Here is a 14447-nt window from a genome sequence, read left to right as displayed (position 1 = left end):
ATTTATCATCGCTAGGTAGCTACTCCAGGATACTGATTATTAAAACCAAACAAGCCGCAGATCTCGTTAGGGGCGAACGGATCTGATAGTACAGTGAAGCCAGAAGTTTCTAGTTCATATCGTAGCATCGCCCCGCTCTTACCCCGATCTCCCGCCTGTCATATTCGATAAGCAGCCGTAGGACACCGCGGGACGCTACCGCTTCCCATCATTTATTTAGGCTCCGCTGGAATTTCGATCAAGGGTCATAATATAGTTTTAAACCTCCAATTTAACTACCCAACAGCGCCTGAGCGAGTTTTTTCAGCTTAGATTTGAAGTGACCCCAGTTTGCGAACTGTAGTGAAGCATTCAGTCAACTGGGGCGGGTGGATCGCCATATCCCCCCCCTCCCTTACTAACAACAAGTACCCATCTTCCAGCCTGTCCCTCACACAAACCCCTAACAACTCCACAATTCTGTAAATACTTTGAAATGACTCCAAACCAAGCAGCCTCATCAAGAAATGAGCATGACTATGCCCTATAGGAATACCCATGTACGCTCCAAACGAAAAATACGACGCGTTGGGTGCGCGCAACAATTTCGAAGAACTAATCAAGGCGCAAGCCATGCAACACACTGCGCACCTAGAGCACCTCACCAAGATGGCCGCCGGCAGACACCTATTAGACAGCCTGCGCATTTTATATGAGAAGAGCGTCGGCGACAAGATCTTTACCCCTGTGGAGAGAGCTGTGAGTCCAGGAACTTGAGGAACTCCGCACATTCTTTGTATTGACACAGCCACGTGGAGCTATGGTTTCAGCCGCAACCGACTGCTCGAGCAAAGTTCTTGACCCCTGCTCAACCCAAACCAAACACCCGAAGGAGGACGAAGAACTGGCCTTTGCCCTAGCCCTATGTAGCAGCTACCCAAGTGCGGAAAATGATTAGCGATTCCCATCAAGCGATCTGCAAAAGGAAGAATTTCCAGCGCAAGGCGCAGGGTGTTTACCCGCCACGAGACGAACCAAAACACCAGAACCACCTTGATGTGGACCTCCACATGGAGACGTGCTTGATGTGGACCCCCACTTGCCGAGACGTGCTTGTTCACTACTAAGGGGAAAAACGAAGCCACCCGGCTGCTGACCCCTCGCTCACCAAGAAGCAAGAAGTGGCGTGTAGACGTCTCAGGATGATCACTTATCCCAACCGAAGGCTCTACTTGCCCTTCCATTTGGAATTAGACAACGCTGGATGTAAACACTGCCCTAAGCTTGCGACCTTGGCTCACATGCTATGGGAACGCCCCAGTATGCAGAGACATGGGTTCGAAAATTTGAAAGGAACATTTATTATCACTAGTAAGGAGCAATGGGAAACAGTGCCGCACAGCGAAAAGCCTGAAATCCAACAGTGGGCCATCCAAAGGAAGACATCGCCAGGAGCCAAGGCATCTTAATTGGCTGTCGTCTAAAATGCCACAGGCCTGAATAGGCCTCCCCTTTCGACCGAATAAAGTTATTTTCTCCTCCTCCAGACCGATTGGGGTTCAATTTTCTAAACTAGCCATAGGACTTACTTGAAGTGAATTTAGTGCTGCAAAATATCATGAGATAATTGCTAATTGAGCATATTTCAGAAAACTTCAGTGGCAGAAAAGGATAATAGAACACTCGAAATAAATTCGCCAAGAGAGAATCTACAAAACCCAAATTTAATGTCCACAAGTGCGAAAATGTCCAGCTGACAGTTGTACCACTGATGACAGCCTTTGAAGATCGGAATTCTACAAATGCACCCATCATTGTTTGCGTAACAGGGGCCACAAGTTTTAGTGGTATGGGAGCACAAAGGGAAATACACGTGAGCGTGGGGGTGCAAAAAAAAATTACCTCTTGGTGCGGCATCATCCGCCCACCGGTTACGTATCCAGGATTTCATTTCGGGGAAGAATTGGGGCCAAAAAAGGTAACGGAAGAGCATGAAAGGATGAAAGTGCAAAAAAAAAAAAAAATACAAGCCAGAGCAAGGAATTCATTACAAAGAAAAGCACCTTTGTTATTTACCTCAACAGCCCGCACAAGCACTGTTTGAAATGCCAGCACAGTGGACGAGCAGATATCACCCTCATACCGAAGATCCACAAACATCTAAGGACTGCGCCTGTACCTCTTCTGTTGGCAAAATATTTGAACACTTGGTACGTACACAAATCACCGCGCACCTTGAACAAGCGGACAGTATCCCTATGCCATGTTTGGCTTTGTACCGGACTGTTCACTCAACACGTGCTGTTGCAGCCGAAAAAGGCGAAGAAAAAAATGCTGGCGGCTCCGTTATATCACCTCTCCTTGGCAATGCTAATTACTCAACTCACCCATAAGACTTCACCAAACCTCAGACCTCCATTACACTTTCTGTGCCGACAACATCATACTGAGGACAATTCAAGGTCAGTTGGAGCCAACACGACACCTTACAGCAAGCTATAGGTACTATCAACACATATCTCACACCAAAAGGGCTACGCTGCGAAGCCGAGAAGTCTGCAGTACTGATGCTTCGCTTATGCACGCGAGAAAGACCTGCCAAAACCCCATCAAATTCTACTCTGGCGATTCAAGACACTCCTATCCCCCAAGTTTCTGCTCTGTGCAATCTTGGCGTTCCTTTGCATCATGATGGCCCGAGTGCTGACCTTAGCCTCCAACTAACTAAAGCATGTTCGCAACTTACTTGTCTCACTCAACGTCTTAGACACCAACACGCAGTACTCAAAGAGGATGAATCTTGCAAGCAAACTCAAACAGGCCCTGCTGCTCAGTCGCATCACCTACAGGATGACTTATACTCCAGTCGAACCCCCTGAATTAAGAAAGTTTGATATGTTAAGGGGACACATGGGTCTTTGGGACCAAAAAATTGACCAAAAAAGCATTTTTGGGGAGTATCACTTTTCTCTTGATTTGCAGTTTTTCCTCCGAAAATTCCGTATGTGGAACAGTGCCCCGTACTCATAAAAGCCATAAATGCCTGATTTTAACAAAAAACTAATTATTTTCTCACAATTCCCCACTTTTTCGCCTCGAGTGATATCGCATTGATACAAAATTCTCGAGAGGTACATCCCAGCATGTAGTGCAGCTAGGAACATCATTTCTTTTGCACTGTGAAGCTGAATGTGTAAACCATGCGATATGGGAAGCAGATTTTGCATTTTGTGTTTCAGTAATTGTTTAATTAGCATTATTTTTAATTGGTTAGCAGGAGCAGTTCAAACCAATAATATAGAATTGATGTAAACTTGTAAGTGATCGCAAAACAAAAAAAAAACTGCTTCCCATGTTTCATTCTCCACAACTTCTGGTATCTATTCATGTCTTGCTGGTAATCTTTTGTTGAATAGTTTTTTTTTCTGCTGTTCTCAAAAACAATCAAGGAATTTTTTTAATTAACACAGAAACTAGTTATCTCACATCAAAACTAATTAGATACTTGAAATCAGCTACAAAAACTGAACAAGCCTATGAAGTTTCATCAGAATTGGTTGGAAAGCAAAAAAAAAGTTTCCGAGGACCAGTGTGCTTCCTTAAATGGAAAACCTACAAAACGGTCCTTCACCTTTACACCCTCACATAAACTCTCGGGCACCCACAGCACGAACTCACTCAAGTTCACCTTCAACTTGCCACCTAGCATAATCAGAAGTTCTAAGCAGGAAAATTGACCCAGAATGCAATACTGCACCGACTAAGGAAACGATTACACACATGGTGAAGGGGCGTGTTGGCTATTGAAATAAACTTTACATGAAGTTTTGTTCACCACGCATAAAATTAAAGGTAGCAACTAGCAGGAGGAGCAAAAACACTTTTCAAGACAATAATCAGTGTTAGTTCTACTGCTTTTCATTCAACTTAACAATTCTAGGCTTTCATATTTCCCAAAATTTTAACAACTGAAGATAGCAGGATTGATTGATTGTAGGGTTTAACGCGCCGACGCAACGCAGGCGATGAGTCGCAGCGTAGTGGAGGGCTCCGGATTAATTTTGACCACCTGGGGATCTTTAACGTGCGCCGAAATCTCGTACACACGGGCGTTTTTGCTTTTCGCCTCCATCAGAAAAGCGGCCGCCGCGGCCGGGAATCGAAACCGCGACCTCGTGGTCAGCAGCGCAACGCCTCATCCACTGAGCCACCGCGGCGGGTGAAGGTAGCAGGCAGACAAATGTTGATTTGCCTTGCACTTAAACTCAATATTAAATGCACATCTGTAGGTCTGTACATGCTTTATGCCAGATTGGCTTCTATCTAGCACACGAGACAAACTGTGTCACTGAGATTGCTAATCAGCTATAGTGTCAGCTCTCAGATTTTTAAAATTAAAATTCGGGATTGTATGGGAATAATACACGTGTCTAGAATGTGATCCCAGTACGCATCCCCATCGCTAGTGTGTTTATGGTTCCAGGTGAAGGTGGGCCTTGTGAATGCGTTGGGGCTTTTTACTTAGAAAACGTGGACAACTGGTACATGCAGCTCAATGTAGTGATTTCGACATTGTTTGGCACGTAAATAGGGTCAATATTGCGTTAGTAACGACAGGGTAAAATGAATATTGGCATGACGACACACCAACTCAGGTGGACTAGCCAGCAATGACTACAGGGGCCATCAGAAGCAATTGGCTGTTTCACCAAATCGCATATGGCTGAAACTTCACATACCCACCCACAATTCTTACGAACCCATTGGCAGCTGCAGAAGCACAGCAGACACACCGCATTGGAACTCTCTTGGCTATACACATCACACGGCAAGATGCTAACACGATACTGCACCGAGCACGTAAACAAGCAACAGCCTTGCATTCGTCTTCTCTCGGCATCTTCTCTCTTCTCTCGGCATCCTGTTTTAACACTGCCGTGAAACACACAGTACTGGAGCACAGAAGACATGTGATGCGCGCGCAAACAGAGATATGTATACTTACTACCGCGAGATGTATATATACTTACTGGTCCATCGTACCAGAAGTGTGAAAAAAGAATGCTTCTTTTCGCTATTTTCTTTTTCCTTTTTCGCCAATGATTTCGGCTGCTGGAAAAAAAATCCAGTAGATATTGTTACGAGGTGTCAGAACATGTGAGACGAACCGTGGTAGATGAGGAAAGGTCTGCTTGCAAGGCGGCCATGAGAGGCCAGGCAAGACTTCGCGCTAACCATTCCGTCGTCGAATAGTCAGTGGTGGGCAGTATGGCGCTTGTGTCGTGGGGCGTTGTCCGCATTGGGCATTTTCCACCTTTTTGTCTCGTGTCAACCCCCGCGGTCGAGGGCGACCGTCACGGTCGAGCCCGAGGCGAGGTTATGATTTCCATGCGGATGAGGAATGCGATGAAAATATATAGAGTGAAGAATCGCTTGTCACCACGGATCGTGACGATGGCATTGATGACGCCTGGGTCCGCAATAGCAATGGGAAGGCATGCATTAACCGCCAAAAATGCTTGGAACCACGTCGGACGAGAGGGCGGAGTACACACTGCGTCGTCGGCCCGTTTTGTAATGCGGGTTTCGACTAGCCTTGACTGGCCTCTCACGGACTAGGGACGTGGAACTGGGGCTGCCTGAGACGGCCCGCATGCCCTTGACGATAGCGTCCAGGACGGGACAATGCGAAGCCAGGGCCAGGATGTGAATGACGCCACACCCCCACAAAGATGTTGCTTGGCGGCAGAGCAAATGACGCGAACCGTACGTGGTAGTTAATGAAACATCCGTTTACAAGTCGGCGCGGTAAAAGCGAGGCTGCGCTCGGTGGTGGGTCAGCATAACGCTGGGAGCGTTGTCCGCATTGGGCATTTTCCACCTTTGTGTCTCGTGATAATAAATTTTTAAGTAGGGGTGTGCGAATATTCGAAAATTTGGAACATTACTCGATAATTAAATATGTTTACGCGATGGCTGTATTTATTTTGAGAAACTGTGACGTTGCGCAGGTACAGCCGAGAGGACAGGATCAAGTGGCGCTATCTCCAACGCAGAGTAAGCCTGCAAGTTCTAAACAAGCGAGGAGGACGTGTTTAATTTGCACTACACTGTCACAGCAATTTGCTATTTTCCCAGAAGCTTCATGTATTTGTGTTGTATTTGGCTCAGGTATTCCTGGATGCTCAATCTAGCGTGTATTTGGCGTGTAGTTGGCCTGTATCGGCAGATGGAGTGTCGCAAATACAAATATATCACTCGCAGCAGCAGCAGAAGTTTCTTATTAACTCAGAAAAGGCCAAACGCATGAAAACAAGATATTTCCACCCCATGCCCTGTCCTGCTCTACATATTGTGATGTCAAGAATCTTGAATGTCGAAGCACGAGATTGAGGGAGTTTGTGTACGCGTTTTTCTAAAGCAGCAGGGACACCTAAATGTAAAATTTGTACATGCGGGAACTTTAGCTGGTCATGTGCTTTTTGTTAAAAGACACGAACTACCTCAGCTAGCGAACATTATAAAATAGAATGCCTCAGCCCAGGCGGTAGGCCTTGTTTCAGTTTAGATTTTGCTGAGATTTTTTGCCTTGCGGAAAATCGCAATCAAAAGATGCATGCATGCGGGTGAATGCGAGAGCCTACAAAACCTAGTTACCACTATAGCGCATATGCACGCAATAACCACCAGCAAAATCAGGTATTATTAGCTTAATCGGCCTGAAACAAGACGGCCAATAACTTCATTTAGCAATTGCGCAAGTAATCCCCACCCGTGCTCCCAGGCGGTAGCACCTCCTTGAAAAGCTTCGCGTAAGCCATCAAGCCCGCCTATAGGTGGGACTTGATGGCTTGGGGGGGGGGGGGTCCTGGGCGCCTATATAGGTGGGGCCTGGGCCTGGGCGCCGCCATGGGCACCGAACAACCAATGCAAGCTCTAATTATTTATTTTCTTAGCGAACAAGGCCCTGTTGGTCATGAACAAAAACCAACAGTTTTGGAACACAATCTTCCTTTTAAAATGGAAAGTTATTCTCTGCCAAGGCGCTACAATGTCTCAAATCACATGTCATCCACACAAATGTGTAGTGAAGCGGATAGAGAGAGGAGATACGCAGCTTGTCCAGGTTGATTGATTGATTGATTGATTGATTGATTGATTGATTGATTGATTGATTGATTGATTGATTGATTGATTGATTGATTGATTGATTGATTGATTGATTGATTGTGAGGTTTAACGCGCCGACGCAACGCAGGCGATGAGGCGCGCCGTAGTGGAGGGCTCCGGATTAATTTTGACCACCTGGGGATCTTTAACGTGCGCCGAAATCTCGTACGCACGGGCGTTTTTGTTTTTCGCCTCCATCAGAAAAGCGGCCGCCGCGGCCGGGAATCGAACCCGCGACCTCGTGCTCAGCAGCGCAACGCCTTAGCCACTGAGCCGGCTTGTCCAGGTACTTCGCAGTGAAGGAAATATTCGCATCATTCCGGGCTTCGTATCCGGGAACACCACCTATTTAGTCTCGTCGCCCCGCTAAATGAACTAACCAGGAGGGTAGTCGTTTGTGACGCTAGAAAACGAATCGTCAAACATCCGTAAGGGAACAGCTATCGGATAAGTACTTCAGAGGTAGTCCAGTTGTTGCAAAGTGCGAATTGTTTAATACGTAAACGCAGGCTACAAAGGCTACTCTCTACTGCACAGCCTTCCTTTGTATCTGTAGGCCTGCATTTGGGAAAATAATTTTTTTTCGTGGCAGGAGACCTACTCTATATCTGGGTGATTTTTCCCTTGTATATTACACTGAAAGTATACCCCGTGTCGTGTTCAGAACGGCTTTGTGAATTCAGCCGCTCATTAGGCGGCACTGCATGAGCGTCGGCAGGGCTTTCCTGAGGGGGGAAAACCCATTGCATTGTAGGAGGAGAGGGTGAGGGTTGGGGAGGGGGGGGTGCGGGCAAATGCCCCTTTGCACCCCGCTGCCGCCTCTCACTCCGCGCGATCGTATACGCCCTCACTTCGAAGATTGGCGTCGCGGGTGCATGTCGTGGTGTATGCAGCGGTTGTACGCAGCCTGCTTGAAGTACTGGCATAATCATTTTTTAATGGCACGCGCCGTTGCTAGATAACATCGGTCGGTCGGAGTGCGAAGCCTCTCAATCAAGGTCATAGAGGGAAAGAAGGAAAGAAACAAAAATTAAACCCACTTCCACTCGGTATGAAATCTGCTAAAACAGGGAAGCTCTGGTTCTCTTGTGTCGGCTCTAACGTAGACGGACGCTCGCCCGAGAACGGCGGCGCCGTCGCCGCACAAATTCTACGGTTCGCGCAAGGAAATCGGCAGCGGTGGGGGCTCCTCCATCCCATCTCCCTCCCCTAGCGGGAGGGAGAGCAACCCGCCTCTGCCGCTGGATGAGAGCGCGCGTCCATCCGCCATCTTGAGTTCCAAAGTCGTGCGGGAAAGCCACCCGTCACGCATATAAAAGCCAACGCCGGGCCGTCGCGCCAGTGGCAGCGACGTGGAGTAGTCGGCGCAAGCGTGTGCAAGCAGCTACCGTTCAGCGAGGCTGCGGGGATAGTCGGTTGCTTATCAGCTGAGTGGCCGCCGCCACCGCAGCCGCCACCGCTCACTTGAGCAGAACTGACTGAAAACGGGGGTCTTGTGCCCAGCACTGAAAGCGGGCTTTTCTGTCATAAGGTGGAACCCACGGCAGGTGGAAATCAGACGCGCAACTCTGGTGCTACGCGATATACAAAAACTCTAGCCTCTGCGAGACCAACTCTGGGACCCTGTTCCAACCCCTGCGTGACGCACGACCTACAGCAGAAGGACGAAAAGGCTCGATCTACAACAGCTCCAAGTTGTTAAAACACGAGACAACACCCAGTCTAGTCAATGTGTGGCGCTGCAGGCGGGAGCCTTCGAAGCGCGTGGACCATGCATACCAGGCGGCGCTCCAATCACTACAGCGCTACTCTGAACTACGTAGACGAACAGAAGATAAATATTACGAGAATAATTGGATAAACGACGACGGCAGAAATGATAGCGGGCACGCTCCCATTCCCTTCGTGGAACAGCCTTTTAATTTCTTTAAGCAGCTGTACGTGTGGCAGTTAACGCTTCGTCGTCATTACTGCGTGATATGCTGCTCATGAAAGCTTAAAGTCCGTCCTTGTTACTGAATCTATCCAAACGATATTCTGTGGACAGAGTATATACGAAACATAAAGGAAAGCTGTACCGGGATCATGCAAGAAGGTCCCAAAAATTATGGATTGAATTAACCCGTGCGATACGAGTCCACCAAGTACTATGCTCCGCTGTCATGCACGATATTCGAACCGGCTCTCCGCGGAGAGACGAGACACATGCTATACGGGCACTAATTACAGGACGTTAAAAAAGGCCTCCAGTACTTGGTGAAGTGATAGGCGACTGTGTACGGGTTTGATGAAGAGTACGAGTCAAATCAGCGACGAAAGTGGCTTCGTCATGGCCGCAATTACCGTCGGGATGTTGATTTTTGCGCTCGGTTCACCATAGTGCTGTGGGCATACGGTGAAGCAGTTGTCGTGTATCCTTCCCTCTGCACAGAGCGCTATTTGCGTTGTGCATTATTCACAGAAGACAGGGCAAGCCGCTCGTTGCAATCATGAGCGCACGACGCGCGCTCCGTTCTGCTCGCAAACAGGGGCGCTGCAGTTGCGGTGCGGGAGCGCCGGTCCCGCGGGGTTGGCATCGGCACGCGGGGAGCGAGCGACCGGCATCGGTTTCAATTGGTCTCGTTGACCGAGCGAGAGAATGTTTGTCCCAGGATTAATGAAGCCAGTCCCGATGAATTTCCCCACGGCCGACCGTCCCCAGACGGCGAGGATTACGAGATGCCGGACAAACAAGCCGCGGTAAGGCCGCTATACGCGTGGCTGCAGCGCTGCGCAAACACGCCACTTGCGCTCGCTAAATTCACCAAGCGTGTTTTTTTAGCTGCATTTTGGTTCACGTTATTGGTGACTTACCCTTTAGAACTCACCTTGTATTTTGACGTCTCAAACCCCATTGTTGTTTTTTTATTCGCTATAGAGTAACCTCTCATTATAACGAATCTTTTTTTTTTTTAATAATCGCTTCATTCACACACATTTCAACGAGGTCCTCACGCAAACGCACATTTTCTGGACCGAAGTATTTGAAGCAAAGAAGCACTTGGTATACACCTCAAATTCAGCCAAACGGTTACAGAGGAAAATTACACCTGTTTCTCAGAACTCTTCGCAGTTCAAGAAAGATTCGTTCTAAGCAAACCAGGAGGTTAGCCGTTAGTCATACGTAACCATTTATTTACTCAGCGAACCTAACTCAATCAGTGTATAACAACCCCACACATATAGGCTGTGCATATCTTGAGCGTTCCTCAGAGGCAAATCTTCCCTTTTTTTCCAGAGAGAGAGAGAGAGAGAGAGAAACTTTATTTGAGCCCCATGGGGCTAGTCTGGGTGGCGGGTGACCGGCGGTGGTAACCGACCGGTGACCATTGCAGCTCGCTGGATGACCTTAGCCTGGACCTCACGGTCCGAGCTGCACAACGCCTTCGCCCAGTGCTCTCCGTCTGTGAAAGGGGGGAATGGGTTTTGGGGGCACTGCCACATGCAGTGGTCTTGGGTATCGAGGGACCCGCAGTCGGGGCACAAAGGGGTGGGGTACAAAGAAGGGTAGATTAGGTGAAGTCGATATCGGCCGGGGAGTACGTGTGTCTGGGTGAGTCGCCATAGGCGTTCATCTTCGTTGGAGAAGGTCGGAGCGGCTGGGGGTAGTTGGCGGCGGGAGAGGCGGTAGTGCGAGGTTATGTCGTTGAAGGTAACAAGTCTGTCGCGGGCTGATAGGGCTCCGTGGAAGGGCTCAAGGCCAGGACCAGCTCGGACGGTGAGCTCTCGAGCGGCCCTGTGTGCTGCCTCGTCCCCCCCCCCCATTCGTATGGGCCGGAGTCCATACCAGCTCGACTGGAGTGGTGGGAGAATTTTGAAGAAGGATTTTGAGGGCCAAAGGCGAGATCATTCCTTTGGCGAAATTTTGAACGGCCGTTTTGGAATCGGAGATTACGATGGAGGGGGGCGGCCTGAGGGTGAAGGCTATAGGGCTACTGCCGCCTCTTCCGCGGCCGCCGGGGAGTTAGTGTACAGAGTAAGCGAAGCAAGCGGAGGGGCGTCAGGGCCATTAATTACCGCTACCGCATAAGCTTCACGGCTCCTGTAACTCGCAGCGTCGACGTAGACGGTGGAGGGGGTGATTGGGTACCGCTTGGTTAACGTCCTCGCCCTGTGCTCCCTGCGCGCTCGATGAAACGTCGGGTGCATATTGCGCATTCGCTCATGAATGTGGCTGGGAAGGGGAATGGGCGCGTCGATAAGGAATGGGCTGTCAAGGCGCAGCCGTCGGAGAAGCATTCTGCCTGAGAGCGTGGCTGTGAGACGAGTGAGCTGACTCAAGAGATGCGCCTCAATCAACTCTTCGGCGGTGTTAAAGACCCCAAGTGATTCAAGGCGGGCAGTGGATGTGCTCTGAGGTACCTGCAGCGCTGTTTTATAAATTTTCCTAATTAGACAATTAATTTTAGCTAATTCGGTGGGCGAAGGGAGCAAGTAGGGAAGAGAGTAAGTGATGCGACTACTAATGAAAGCCTGTATCAGCCGAAGGCGCTCTGCCTCTTTAAGCCCCTGATTTCGGGTAGCTATACGACGTATGAGATTGATAGTTTGATTCACCTGAGAAGTGAGGTGTGGTGCTATGAACGTGGTGTTAGCACGGTTGCTCTGTATGTATAGGCCTAAGATCTTCAGGCATTGCACCTGGGGAACGGGTTGTTCGTGAACTCGGATTGTAATGTCCGGAGGAGAAGTGTCTCTGCTGGTACGTTTAGCAGGAAGGATTAGTAGCTCCGTTTTCTCCGGTGAACATTCAAGTCCAATGCCACGAGCGTAGGCAGCGACGACATCTGCTCCCTGTTGAAGGGCATCCTCAATGTGCCCATCCCTGCCCCCGGTCGTCCACAAGGTGATGTCGTCGGCATAAAGACTGTGATGAAGGGATGGTATGTTATTCAACTGCTGGGGGAGATTAATCATCGCTAGCGAAAGACGTGCGTGATATGCGGCCTTGGTTTTGCGCCGTTCAAAGTCAGATTTAATAACTCCTCTAAAGGCTACGGTAACGAACAGAGGCCGGATTTTTCCGCATTAAAAAAAGCGCATTTTAGGTGCCAAAAATGAGCAGGCAAATTAACGTTTTAGGCTTCTAACATTGTAAATATAGGCACCATAAATTTTTACATAAATGAAAATAAGTTCGAACGGTGATGTGCGCGACCTGTATCTATGACGGCAAAACCAAAAAAAAAATGTTATTTTTTATGTTGGTGCGCCAACAGTTGAAAATAGCTGTTCAATTGCCCCATAATACTTCTGGACTAATAGTGCTCTATTAACAAGCCCACTGCGCATATTCATGTCCAATGGCCACTGTCGCTTGCTCAAACGTCGCATATAGAGAAACAGGCATGGAAAAGAATACCTGAGGGCTGGCAATACTTATTAAAATAAGCGATACTTTATGTCTGCCTGACACAATTTGTGGAAACAGCATTGTGGAAACAGCAGAGAACTACCACCATCTGTCCAATTTATTGGATTCAAAACTGTGCCTCTTGCCACTGAGAATGAGCTTTCAATTCCACTGCTGCCAGCGGTCGTTTTCCGGGAGTCGGTTGAACTGGAGAACTAACTCGAACCCCATAGAGTTTCGAACAGTCAATGCTAGCTACCCGATAATCATGAATAACAATCTCAAACTGCAGTCGAAAGTGATACGTGAGGTAAATTGTGTTCATAAAGGCGCCAATTTTGAAAATGACATTTATAGGCAAATATAGACATTTAGACCCATCGCCAAATAGGTATTTATAGGCACTATAAAACATCATAAAAGCTCTTCCTAACCTCTCATGCATGCTCATAAATCAAAATGGGGCGATAAGAGCGGAAGGAAAAAAATAGGAATTTGCCTGAAATCCGGTCTGTAGTGATGAACTGTGCCGGTTGGTGCATTTTGAATAGTCTGACTTCAAGGCACCGTCCCTGCAGTATGCTTGTCCTACCAAGCAAAATGCACCTTCCACCCCACGATCTTTTCTGTCGCCTATACGCCTTCAGCAGCGCATCTTCCTGTCTTTGACGTTCCGTCCGTACGCAGTTTGTTTTATCGTCTCCTGACAATATTGCTTCACCGCAAGCACACAAGTGTTAAAAAAAAGCCAACTTAATTTAACGAGCGAGTTTGTACAATGTGGGCCTGAGTGTAAATGAAATACAGTTCTGTAACAGCATTTTATCACGATAACTCATCGATGTTTTCCGTAAACTGAGCTCTGACGTCGCAAGCCCGTCTAGGTGGTCGACTAATGGTTTGAATGCATGCGGAAAGCAATTTGTATAAGAGAATTTCAACATAAAACCTCGCCTCAGCGTCAATAAATTGACACCGATATGTGAAGAGTCTGTCTCTGTCGGGCCGGATGCTGCAGGTATAAACTCTTCAGCCCCATCGGAAATTCGGCCTTCGCCGAAGTTCATATCAAGCATGCGTTTGCTTTTTTTCGCCATCTTCGCCAAAATTTTCACCTCGCAAACACTTCTGTCTTGTCATAGATTCACAGAGTTGGCCCATACAAGAATACAAAGGAAGCCACCAAACTATCGCTTTCCGACTCAGTTTACAGCTAAGCTGGCAAGGAAGGTAAAAATGAGTTTTTTGCTTTTTAATCAAACTTCAGCCCACTTCCATGCAAATGGGAATGCGGGTACAGTCAGTTCTTGCTTGGCGTGCCTTCAACAATGAGCACTGGATGTTGCTGTATTGCGTCACCAGTGACTCTAAAACAAAACACCGCTAAACTCGGGTGTTTTATTTTTTCCGTTCTTTGTTTGTAAGGTTCATTCTTAGCGCATTGATGAATTTGATATTGCGCATCGGAAGCCGCTGGTAATGTAGCGTAGCTAAGCTCGGTTCTCCCTGGGCCGTGCGCGATAAAAGATGCGAGATCTTCCCGCAGCCAACCTGTCGCAACGCAAGAGACAACAATTTGGGACATAAACTGAGAGCCAGAGTAACAAACAAAAAGCGCAATGAACGTTTAGAGGGGTCCCCCCCGGAGCGGCGAATCCCTCTATCCGTGCCCGTGGGCGACGGTGTGTGCAAAAAACATGTTTTTCTCCGCGTCGTGTTCCATCGGCACATGTCGCGGAAGGCTCTAAAGGGCCGCTGAGCGCGCCTATTCCTGGAAGGAGTCGATCCCCATAAAGACAAGGCTGCCAGTCGTCATCGCCTCTTCCCCTCCCGTCTCCGCTTGTTCATCCTGTTCATTTTCTTTTTCGGCGGCTCAGAAAGAAGTAGCATTGAGAAAGAAAGGAGC

The sequence above is a fragment of the Haemaphysalis longicornis genome, unplaced genomic scaffold (assembly GCF_048455015.1).
Source record: "Haemaphysalis longicornis isolate Haplotype H1 unplaced genomic scaffold, Haemaphysalis longicornis Haplotype H1 scaffold_1, whole genome shotgun sequence".
Taxonomy (NCBI): Eukaryota; Metazoa; Arthropoda; class Arachnida; order Ixodida; family Ixodidae; genus Haemaphysalis; species Haemaphysalis longicornis.
The sequence above is the reverse complement of the archived record's forward strand: the minus strand, read 5'-3'. Positions refer to the sequence as shown.